This window comes from Pinus tabuliformis, chromosome 4_2 (genome assembly GCF_031772625.1).
Source record: "Pinus tabuliformis cultivar Carrire ecotype Pingquan chromosome 4_2, CPIR1, whole genome shotgun sequence".
In the NCBI taxonomy this organism is placed as follows: Eukaryota; Viridiplantae; Streptophyta; class Pinopsida; order Pinales; family Pinaceae; genus Pinus; species Pinus tabuliformis.
The window spans coordinates 72,380,398-72,390,198 of NC_142304.1; positions in this window are offsets into that span (position 1 = coordinate 72,380,398).

Consider the following 9,801-nt stretch of genomic DNA (forward strand, 5'->3'; position numbering starts at 1 on the left):
GATTTAATTTTATTTCTTGTTCCATTTTTTTAATCTTTTGTCCCACTTTTAAATATTTTATTTAGTAAAAATGTTTGCAACGCTCTAATCTCCTGCTCGAATGAGGATTTCTATAGTATATAGTGGGCCTTTCGATACCCAGTGGAAACCAACCTGGGTGGCCCTGCATTTCCACCACCTCCTCCTCCAGAGCTAGACATTGTGACATTTAATTCCTTGGTAGTGAATGGACCCCAATTTCAGAAGTCGAAGCCTTCTTGCTTTTTTAAAAAGCTCAAGGAAATTCCTAAGGTATATATCAACTCATCTTAACCTAGAATAAGGGCCTTACAACTTTCTAAGCATGGGTTACTGGTCCAATTCATGGGGATATGGCCCTCCCTGTTGAGCGATAAAAATGTGTCTTTTTAACTTTGAATTATCTTCACATTAATTGTCAACCCAGGAACGATTTTCTATTTCAAGAGTGTACTCAGTCTGAGGCGGCTATTACTCAAGAGTAATGTTTTGTAGTATAGTGCTTTAAATGAAAAAGTAAATGAATGTTGGAAACAAAATATAATCGGAACAACAAGAAACTGAAATGTTCTAAACTAAATCATTTACTCAAACAATCATCAGTCGATGACTCAGTAATGATAACTCTCTCCCTTGTAAACTGATGCAAATGAAAATCAATCATAGGCAGGATCCACAATCTGAGAACTTAAGCAGCGATAGCCAATGTCCTTTACAGTTGTTGATCTTTCAATCCACACTAAAGAAAATTACTGGAAATGGCAATTCAATTGGAAATGATCACTAAAACACACTTGCTGCAATAACTTTTAAAAGGCGAAATCAAATCCTTGCAGAAAAGGAAAAACAACTAAATCTATTGGAAAACTGAACATAAAAGCTAATTAAATAGAAATACACAGTAACTACAAATGTAACTGAATCAACAATATTAATCTAGCAACATGAATATTAATCACAGGTATTAAAGCAACGACAATCGCAGTTATAATTGAACAGTAACCTAATTGAACAACAATTTCAATTACAAAAGAGCAACAATTAAATGAACCACAGTCTGATTAGACAACGTAGTATTAGATCAAAATTAACAGTAGGACATTTCAAGTTATAATTAATAATTTTGTCACTAACGCAATCCAATTATGATTTCAATATAACCGAGAAATTATGCGAAATGTTCATAAACAAAAGATTATTGAATAAAACAAATGAAAAGGAAATCAAACCATCACACGGCAGAAATCGTAAAGGTATGATATAGAGCAGCAACTTAATCCACCAGAGGCTGGGCCCTTAGCCGCCAGTGGATGATACTGGGATACTTCAGGGGATGCAAGGGACTGCAACTATTTTTATATATTAATCAGTGCATAAACATTACAGTAGTTTCGTTTTCTGCTTCAGCAATGAGAGTCAACAATAACAGATACAATTTCTCAATAGTAATTCTCCCATTCCTCCTATCCTACTCTTTCTATCTCTAATCTAACAATCCATATAATTATCTTTCTAATCATCCATCATGAATCGTGAATCCATCATCATTCTTGAATCTCCTTCTCTGATCTGTGTTTTCATTTAAATAGAGAAAGGGCATAGAGCAGTTACAATAGAGATGATTACAATATGATTCTCATTACAAAATTGGATTATTCTCAACAAATTGATAAGCAAGATCATCTATAAGATATTTTTCCATCAGAATTAAATAGGAACAGGTTGAATTTGGCATTGCAACTGGCATAATTTGGAAAACGGCCACATAGCGAATCTGAGAAAAAAGTCTTCATAGAACCTTTTGTTTCTATTAGTATGGGCCGAATTTGGGAGAACTGCTCATCACAAAACTAATTTGGTCCGTTTTGGACAAAACCCATGTTTCAGATTTTCTAGATTCTTCTCCATTTGCCCAAAAAGTTCAATACAAAATCATAACTTTTTATTCTAGCGAATTTCTGAGTTGGCACATTTACTAATCAAATCTTCAATCTGGAAATTATCTTGGAGGCTAAAAATGGTGAGTAATGTTACAACTAATTTATTAATAAACCATTATTGATAAAATCATGCATAGTCATCAATTTATTAAAAATAAAGGAGAATACATAATATTTTTCCATAAGAGCATAAATCATTATAAGATGGAATTATATGATAAACTATGATAAATGACATGATAAAGAAGAGTAGAAATGAGTGGAATAGGCGTTCAAAAGTGATAATAATAATGACATATTAATGGCCCAACACACCCCCACACTGAATATATTGCATGTCCTCATGCAACATGACAAAACCCATGTGTTAACCAAGCAATAAAAAATCTGTTCATCCCAGTGCATGAAATGGATAGAACAAATGAATTCTTCCTTAATTAATGAATATTCAATTTTAGCAATCTTGATGAAGGCATAAAAAATTTTACATTGACGTTCAAGTTACGTGTATATGAAGTTGCAACAAAATATGATATAAGTAATAACAAACTTCATTAACCATTTTCTCAAAAACTACAAACCAGCTTTTGCTGAATTTTGGCAAGTAGATTTCTACTATATTAATGCTTCTATGTTCCAAAAATCAGATCATTTTGATGCACGGATTATGAGATATAAGAAAAATGGTTGTAGGTGACAGTGCATGATTTTCGAAATTTTACGAACTAATTTAACTTGAAATTATCTGGGTTTGTTCTGTGTTTTCCAGAGATCACAAGAATTGAGTTCATAGTTTTTTTAAAAATATGTGGAAATCAGTTTCTGCACTGAAATTGTATGCCTTAAATGGGAAAGAAAATAGAAAACATCTATTATGCGTAGCAATTCCTCCCCCTCTCTGAAGAATTAGCATGCCCTCATGCGATGCTAAAAAACAAATTGGGGTGGTTGCCACAATCTGTTTAAATTTATGCTTGGTGTAAAACAACATGGAATAAGGGGGTGTTGAGAATGAATAAGAAGATTAATGAATGATAAAGACATGGTCATAAGAAAGAAATGAATGAAAGCAACACTCCCCCAAACTAAAAGATGATATGTCGCTGAAAAAAATGGGAAGTGGTAAAGATGTGGAATAAATGATGATAAATAATGCTCAAAATGGATTTTCATGAAATTCTCCTAAATTCCTAATAAATCAGAAAATTATGCTATTTTACCTCAACTTTTACCTCCAAAAATAAAAATGTGGAATGACATATATGTATTGGCATTTGTTGAAGCTGATGTAGGTAGAGTTGGTGTTGAAAGTGATGCAAAAGGTGGAATCTAGGCAAGCACATCATGTCTGAATAATTGTTCATGTTCACGAGTTGCATGCTACGAATAGAGTTTCCCCCCCATACTTGTTCTCCTGTAAACAAATCACTATTTTGCATACAATGTTCTTGAATCCACAATATTAGTTTTGAATAGCGACAAATAAGATGCATGCAAAAATTTCAATCAGAAAAACATTTGTTTATATGCAATACTAATATTTTGTCAAATCTACAAGTTATGGCAGAGTGCAGTAATTATATCGCATGATATACCATAATGTATACATTCCCCCTCCAATTGGAAAAGAGATTCCATGACCATAAAGCATATGAAAGGTGTTCTGTTGATGGCAAGGCAAGGGAATGAACAATACAACAATAAATGAAGCAAAGTACACATATCAATGATAGGACGGCGATAGTTATGGTTATAATGAGAGCAGAGTGTATAAAGATAGTTATGAATAAAAGATATGACGCTTTGGATTGATGATAAGTTATGCGAAAAAAGAAAAAGGATAGAAATATGCCAAAAAGATGCTTTGTTGACGGTATTCTAGCTGAAAAATGATGTGATTGATCAGAAAATAATTTCTCATGCATAAAGGTTCAAAATAGGGAAAAAATTAAGGAAATAACTTCTCCAATAAAAATAGAGAATAAGAAAAGGGTATTATAGTAATAATTGACGATAAGATATAACCTCAATACCATAAGCAGAGCCTCTGCTGCCAACAGACGTCCATAGCCTCGACAGGGTTGCTTTTTAACCCATATGAGCCAGGATCTTCAATTTATAAATGGAAAGTTCCAGTGTTGTTCTACAGAAGAGATCAGTGTGCTGGCGTGGTAAATAGATAACCACACTGCCATTATTTGGGATGTAGCAAAAGTCATCAGGCCAGCTCGTGATGAGACCTCCTGTTCCAAGGATAATTTGGCTATCCAATGGATCATAACCCTGGTGTGGTGGCCATAATGGGAATGTCACTTTGTTACAACCTTATGAACATGGTAGGATGGCTCGTAATGAGACCCCCTATCTTCCATCTGTAAACAAAATTTTGCTGTTATTACACATTTTTATGATAAAAAGAGGGAGGCTCAGTACTCCTTAAGAGTAGGGATGGTAGAAGAAGTTGAACATGTCAATAGAAAAAAATATACCCATAATCTCATTTATTATAGACAAAGAAGATTATAACCAGGAAGGGTGGAACCAGCATGGTATTAAGATGATCATTCAATATCATGTTCAACATAAAACAATACAGTAAAGTAGTATATAAATAATTGTATATCTTTTGAAAAGAATCTATCATCAAGGAGTTATCATGTTAAATATCATAACGTGAATGCTATTAACTCGCTTCAATAGAATCCATAATTCTTGTCCTCATAAAATTAGTGTACTTCATGCCATGAAAGGGAATCAGTGAAATGTGGTTGAGATGAACTAGGAATAATCCTATAAGAGAAAGGAAGGGTTGTTCTCGAAAATACTCCCAAAGTGTTTCTCATTTGAAGGAACAACAAAAATACTCAAAAAAATGTTGTTTCTTGTAGGGAACAACAAAGAAAATGCGTACCAAAAAGCAAAAATACGCACGAAAAGGTGGTGTTCCTTGTAGGGAACAACAAAAAAATGCATGTGAAAAAGTGTTGTTCCCTAAGAGGAACAACAAAAAATGCGAAAATGTTGTTCCTTTAAAAAAGGAACATAAAAAATGAAAAAACGTTGTTCCTTCGGAAAGGAACAACAAAAATGCAGAAGTGCAGAAGTGTTGTTCTTTCGGAAAGGTATAACAAAAATGTGAAAATGTTGTTTCTTCGGAAAGGGAGAACAAAAAATGTGCAAGTGCAGAAGTGCTGTTCCTTCGGAAAGGAACAACAAAAATGTGAAAGTCCATAAGTGTTGTTCCTTCGGAAAGGAACAACAAAAATGTGAAAGTGCAGAAGTGTTGTTCCTTTGAAAAGGAACAACAAAAATTTGAAAGTGCAGAAGTGTTGTTCCTTCGGAAAGGAACAACAAAAATGTAAAAGTGCATAAGTGTTGTTCCTTCGGAAAGGAACAGCAAAAATGCAGAAGTGCAGAAGTGCTATTTCTTCAGAAAGGAACAGCGAAAATGTGAAAGTGCAGAAGTGCTATTCCTTCGGAAATGAATAACAAAAATGTAGAAGTGTTGTTCCTTCGGAAAGGAACAACAAAAGTGTGAAAGTGTTATTCCTTCGAAAAGGAACAACAAAAATGCACAATCATAAAATACAAACACGCAAAAAACGAATTAGTTGTTCACTGCATTGATGCTGAGGATGGGCCACAATTTGAAAGAAGCAACACCTGAAACACAAAATATAAGAAAAATCAGAAAAGAAACAACATTTTATTAAAAACAGTATGTAATTAAGTTACAATAGCTATGATATTAAGTAAAAAAAATGATCTCTTTGAAAAATGTTTTGGCAGTAGTGATAAGACATGAATCTTCAAATTGAAATCAATTCTTCATTTCTTCTGTTATGAATTCGTTGGGTAATGAGTTGGATGAAATTCCCTTGTTTCATTAAAATTTCTTTCAAGAATAACTTGTCCATAAATCGACCTTCTTTATTCTCCTAAGGCCTGTAAAAAACGAGTGTCTACCTGCAATAAAACATTAAACCATGGAGAAAGAGAGATGATCGGGTTCCCCTAATCCAAGAATTATGCAAAAAAACAACAAGTAGTTACTCTATATAACAAATCCACTGAGAAAATAACAAAGTAAAATTTATTTGTCACCTGTGGGAGAGTAGTGGTCGACCATAGTAACCAGCAGTGTTTTAATCACAACTTCTTTTTTTTTCATCCAAATTTAGCGATTCCAAAGCTAGATGAGAGCTAATTCAAAGGTTTATCTCCAATAGAAACAAACTTTAAAAATTCAATGATATGATATGTCAATTTTAGTTAGAACAACCTGCATAACAGAGTCATTTTTTATCACCCCATTTAGAACAACAGTGAATGTTTTAAGCATAGATTCTTCATTTGATGTCGGATTCGAATGATTCAAATTGGAAATGAAAGTATATTAATTTATTTATCTCAAATAGAAACATGTTTTGAAGACAAGAAGAATTGATAGGTAAAATACTCTAAGGAACAACCAGAAAGACAAAGTTTTAAGAGTGCTGATTTACGATAGACAGTCAGTATTTTGATCATAACATCCCCATAAGATATAAAAAATGAGTGATTCCAATTTCCTTGTAAACTATATTCATAGGGGAATCTACCATAGAAATAGGTTTTAAAAATATTGTCATTTAGGCCTCCAAAAACCGACTGTCCCAACTCTGTTTCTGAGTTGCCCGCTAGACACCCTGTCAATGTTTTGGTTCTAACATTTCTGTTTCAAATCCAAATTGAGTGATTCAAATTAGGTTGGAAAGTATAAATCAAGATATAGTTAGGATGGAAACAGGTTTTAAAAATATTGTCATTTGGTCCCTCAAAACATGACTGTCCCAACTGTGTTTTCAGAAAATTCATCAAGCCCACAAGCCAACAAAATATGATATTCAAACATTTTTTCAAATTGGTGATAAAAGTGAATATAAGTGTATTTAGAACTATTATTTCCATTATAATTCATCTACATACACAAATGAATTAAAAAAAATAATCACTGATGTCGATTTCCATAGCATGTTGCAGCAAAAAACAACTAGTTTTACATTAAAACAAAATGTATTTATTTATGTCCTTATTTTTTTTTTCTTTTTTTACACTAACCTACTTTGATTTGAAAAATGAATATGACTACGTATATGAGTACTTCCAGTGGAACCATTTTCAAAATAAGGCTTCATGTATGCACATACCCAAATTTGAAAAATGCATATTAATGAATATTAGGGTATGAGAAGCCAACTTCCCTTGAAAAGATGGTGTCAAAAATTGTTGAAGTATGGAGTGATGCTGCAAACAAATGATGGAGTGAAACCAATATTCAATATATCATTTACTTTTTTGATTTCCCATATCCATCATATCATGAAGTTCTTGAGCTTTTAAAATGACTTGTTGATGCATACTAAAAGAAACCTCATTTTCTTCCATAGCTTCTACAATTTTTGAATTTGAAACATTTTGAATCTCATTGTAAGTTTTCTCCAATGGTGCATCTGAGATAGAATGGGTAGGAAGGGTGGGTAAATTTTGCAGTTCAACACTGTAAGCATGTTGTACTTGTTTATTGTGGTGAGAGTGTGGAATTAGTTGAGCAGGAAATTGTGTACGGAATGAAGCATTTTGATGATGTGGTTGATTGGGTTGTGTGGATGGTTTTGATGGGCAAGCAAGATGTTGTGGAAGAGCTGGTGAAGAATATGGATGATGTGTTTGGGCTACAAGATGAGGGAGAGTAGTCATGCAATCATAAGGTGAACCATGCCAAACTTGTATACAAGATTGGTGGTGGTTATATTGAGATTGACATGACTGCCCTAACACATTAGTATTCCATAATGGATTATGCAAGTAAGAGAATGGAAAGGAAATGTTTTGAACCATACCTGTAGGTTATGATTTCCATGGTTTTGACCTTGCTGCAGCTTCCTCGTCTCTTTGAAATGATACTTCCATCATAGGCAAGGAAGAACAACTATCTATGGGATGCTCCTTTAGGTAATGAGGGAAAAACACTTCTTCAATTTCTTGATTTTTCTGAACTTGCAAAACATTCAATTTTGAATTTAAAGAGCTAATAAAATCAACTTTAAAATTTTCAAATAAAACACTGATTTCAACACTTATGTCTTTTGTTCTTATAGAGGATTTGGAAAAGAAAGAACAAATATCTTTAGAATTCTTACCATCCTTGGAGATTCCTCTTGAATACCTTATGCACAATTCACAACATCATCATATGAAAACTGAAAAACATCACCTTGTTGGAAATAATACTGAGAGGGGGGGTGAATCAGTATTATCAAGTTCTTTTTAATAAATCTTCCTTATTTATACTTTGAATTATTCTTGTATGTCAGTACCATAAAACAATGAGCATGAACAAGAAAAACAGATAGTCACATCAAGGAACACCAGATATAAGGTGGAAACCCAATGTGGGTGAAAACCACCTGCTGCAATATGTTTCTATCTTCTTTCAATTAGAAATTCCTTTTACAATGATTTTGTACTTGTGCAGTCCTTTACCAGTACGCAGGCTGCAACCTGCAGAGAGCTACAACTCTCTCTCGTTTTCCAGTCTCTCCTGGAAGGGAGCTACAACCCCCTACTTCTTTTCTTTCAAGGACCACTTTTCATTAATTTTCAGACTGGATCCAAGAATATCAAATAAACATCAAGTACATGCAAATTGCCCAAACTCCAAGAATTACCCAACTTATCAGAATGCTGTAAATAGAAAGATAGTACCAGAAATATAAACCCAGAACTCTGTAGCAATAAATAGAAGATGATCAACAAATGTTTTAGGACAGATACGCAATTTTTCTTTATCTAGACTGCGTGGCTTCGCACTTCACCTTCTGCATCTCTGCGTATCCCTGTAGAGAGCCTTCCACTGCACCGCGTACCCACGCACTGTTTCTTCAATCACGCCGCGTACTACTACTGTGGCCACGCACCCTCAGATGTTATCGCGCCGCGTATCTACGCACCTGCGGCTTCTGTAGCGCCGCGTACTTTCACTGTGCCTCCGCACCTGAACCTCTGCCACGCCGCGTACCTTTACTGTTCTTCTGCACCTGAACCTCTATCGTGCTGCGTACCCATGCACTGCGCCTTCTTCTGCTGTGCGTAACCACGCACTGCGCCTTCTTCTGCTCTGCGTACCCCCGCACTTGCACAGTTAATTACCTGCGAACCTCTGATTAGGGCCAATTTGGCAGTCCACCAGCGTACCACAGATAGTCAGATGCCCAGATCTGATCATGCGCCCAAGAGATCACACTTCATAGATTCACTTTCAACTTCACTTTTATATAGATCAAGCTTTTAAACCGATAACCCAATGGTTCAGATCTTAAGATATTCAATTTGCAAAAGATACATTAGCCAAGAGATCTCCTTCCCTATTTATAGTCAAGCCCTTATTCACACCATGGGACAAAACCATCAATAACCAATACAAGGGATCCAAACCGGGGCTAAATTAGATCCTATACCACGGGCCAAAACCATAGAATTAAGAATGGCGGGCTAAATACCACGGGCCAAACATGAGAAATCCCACATGAGCGTGCTTCTCTGCCTTGAAGTGAGTGAACTGGGGGTCCGCACCTCATGAACGAGTAACCTGCGGGTATGTACGCACTTTATCTATGATATTCCTGTGGGTCCGCAGCTTTTGTACGGTGTACCTACGTACCTCTTATTTTCCAACATTTTGAGAGCCTGAACAGAGCATTGCCACTTAAGAGAGTTGCCATCAAGTACAACACCTGTAACATAGAGCCATACCAGAATCATAATGCCAACAATCTCGCCCTTTGGACTTGATGGCAACTTC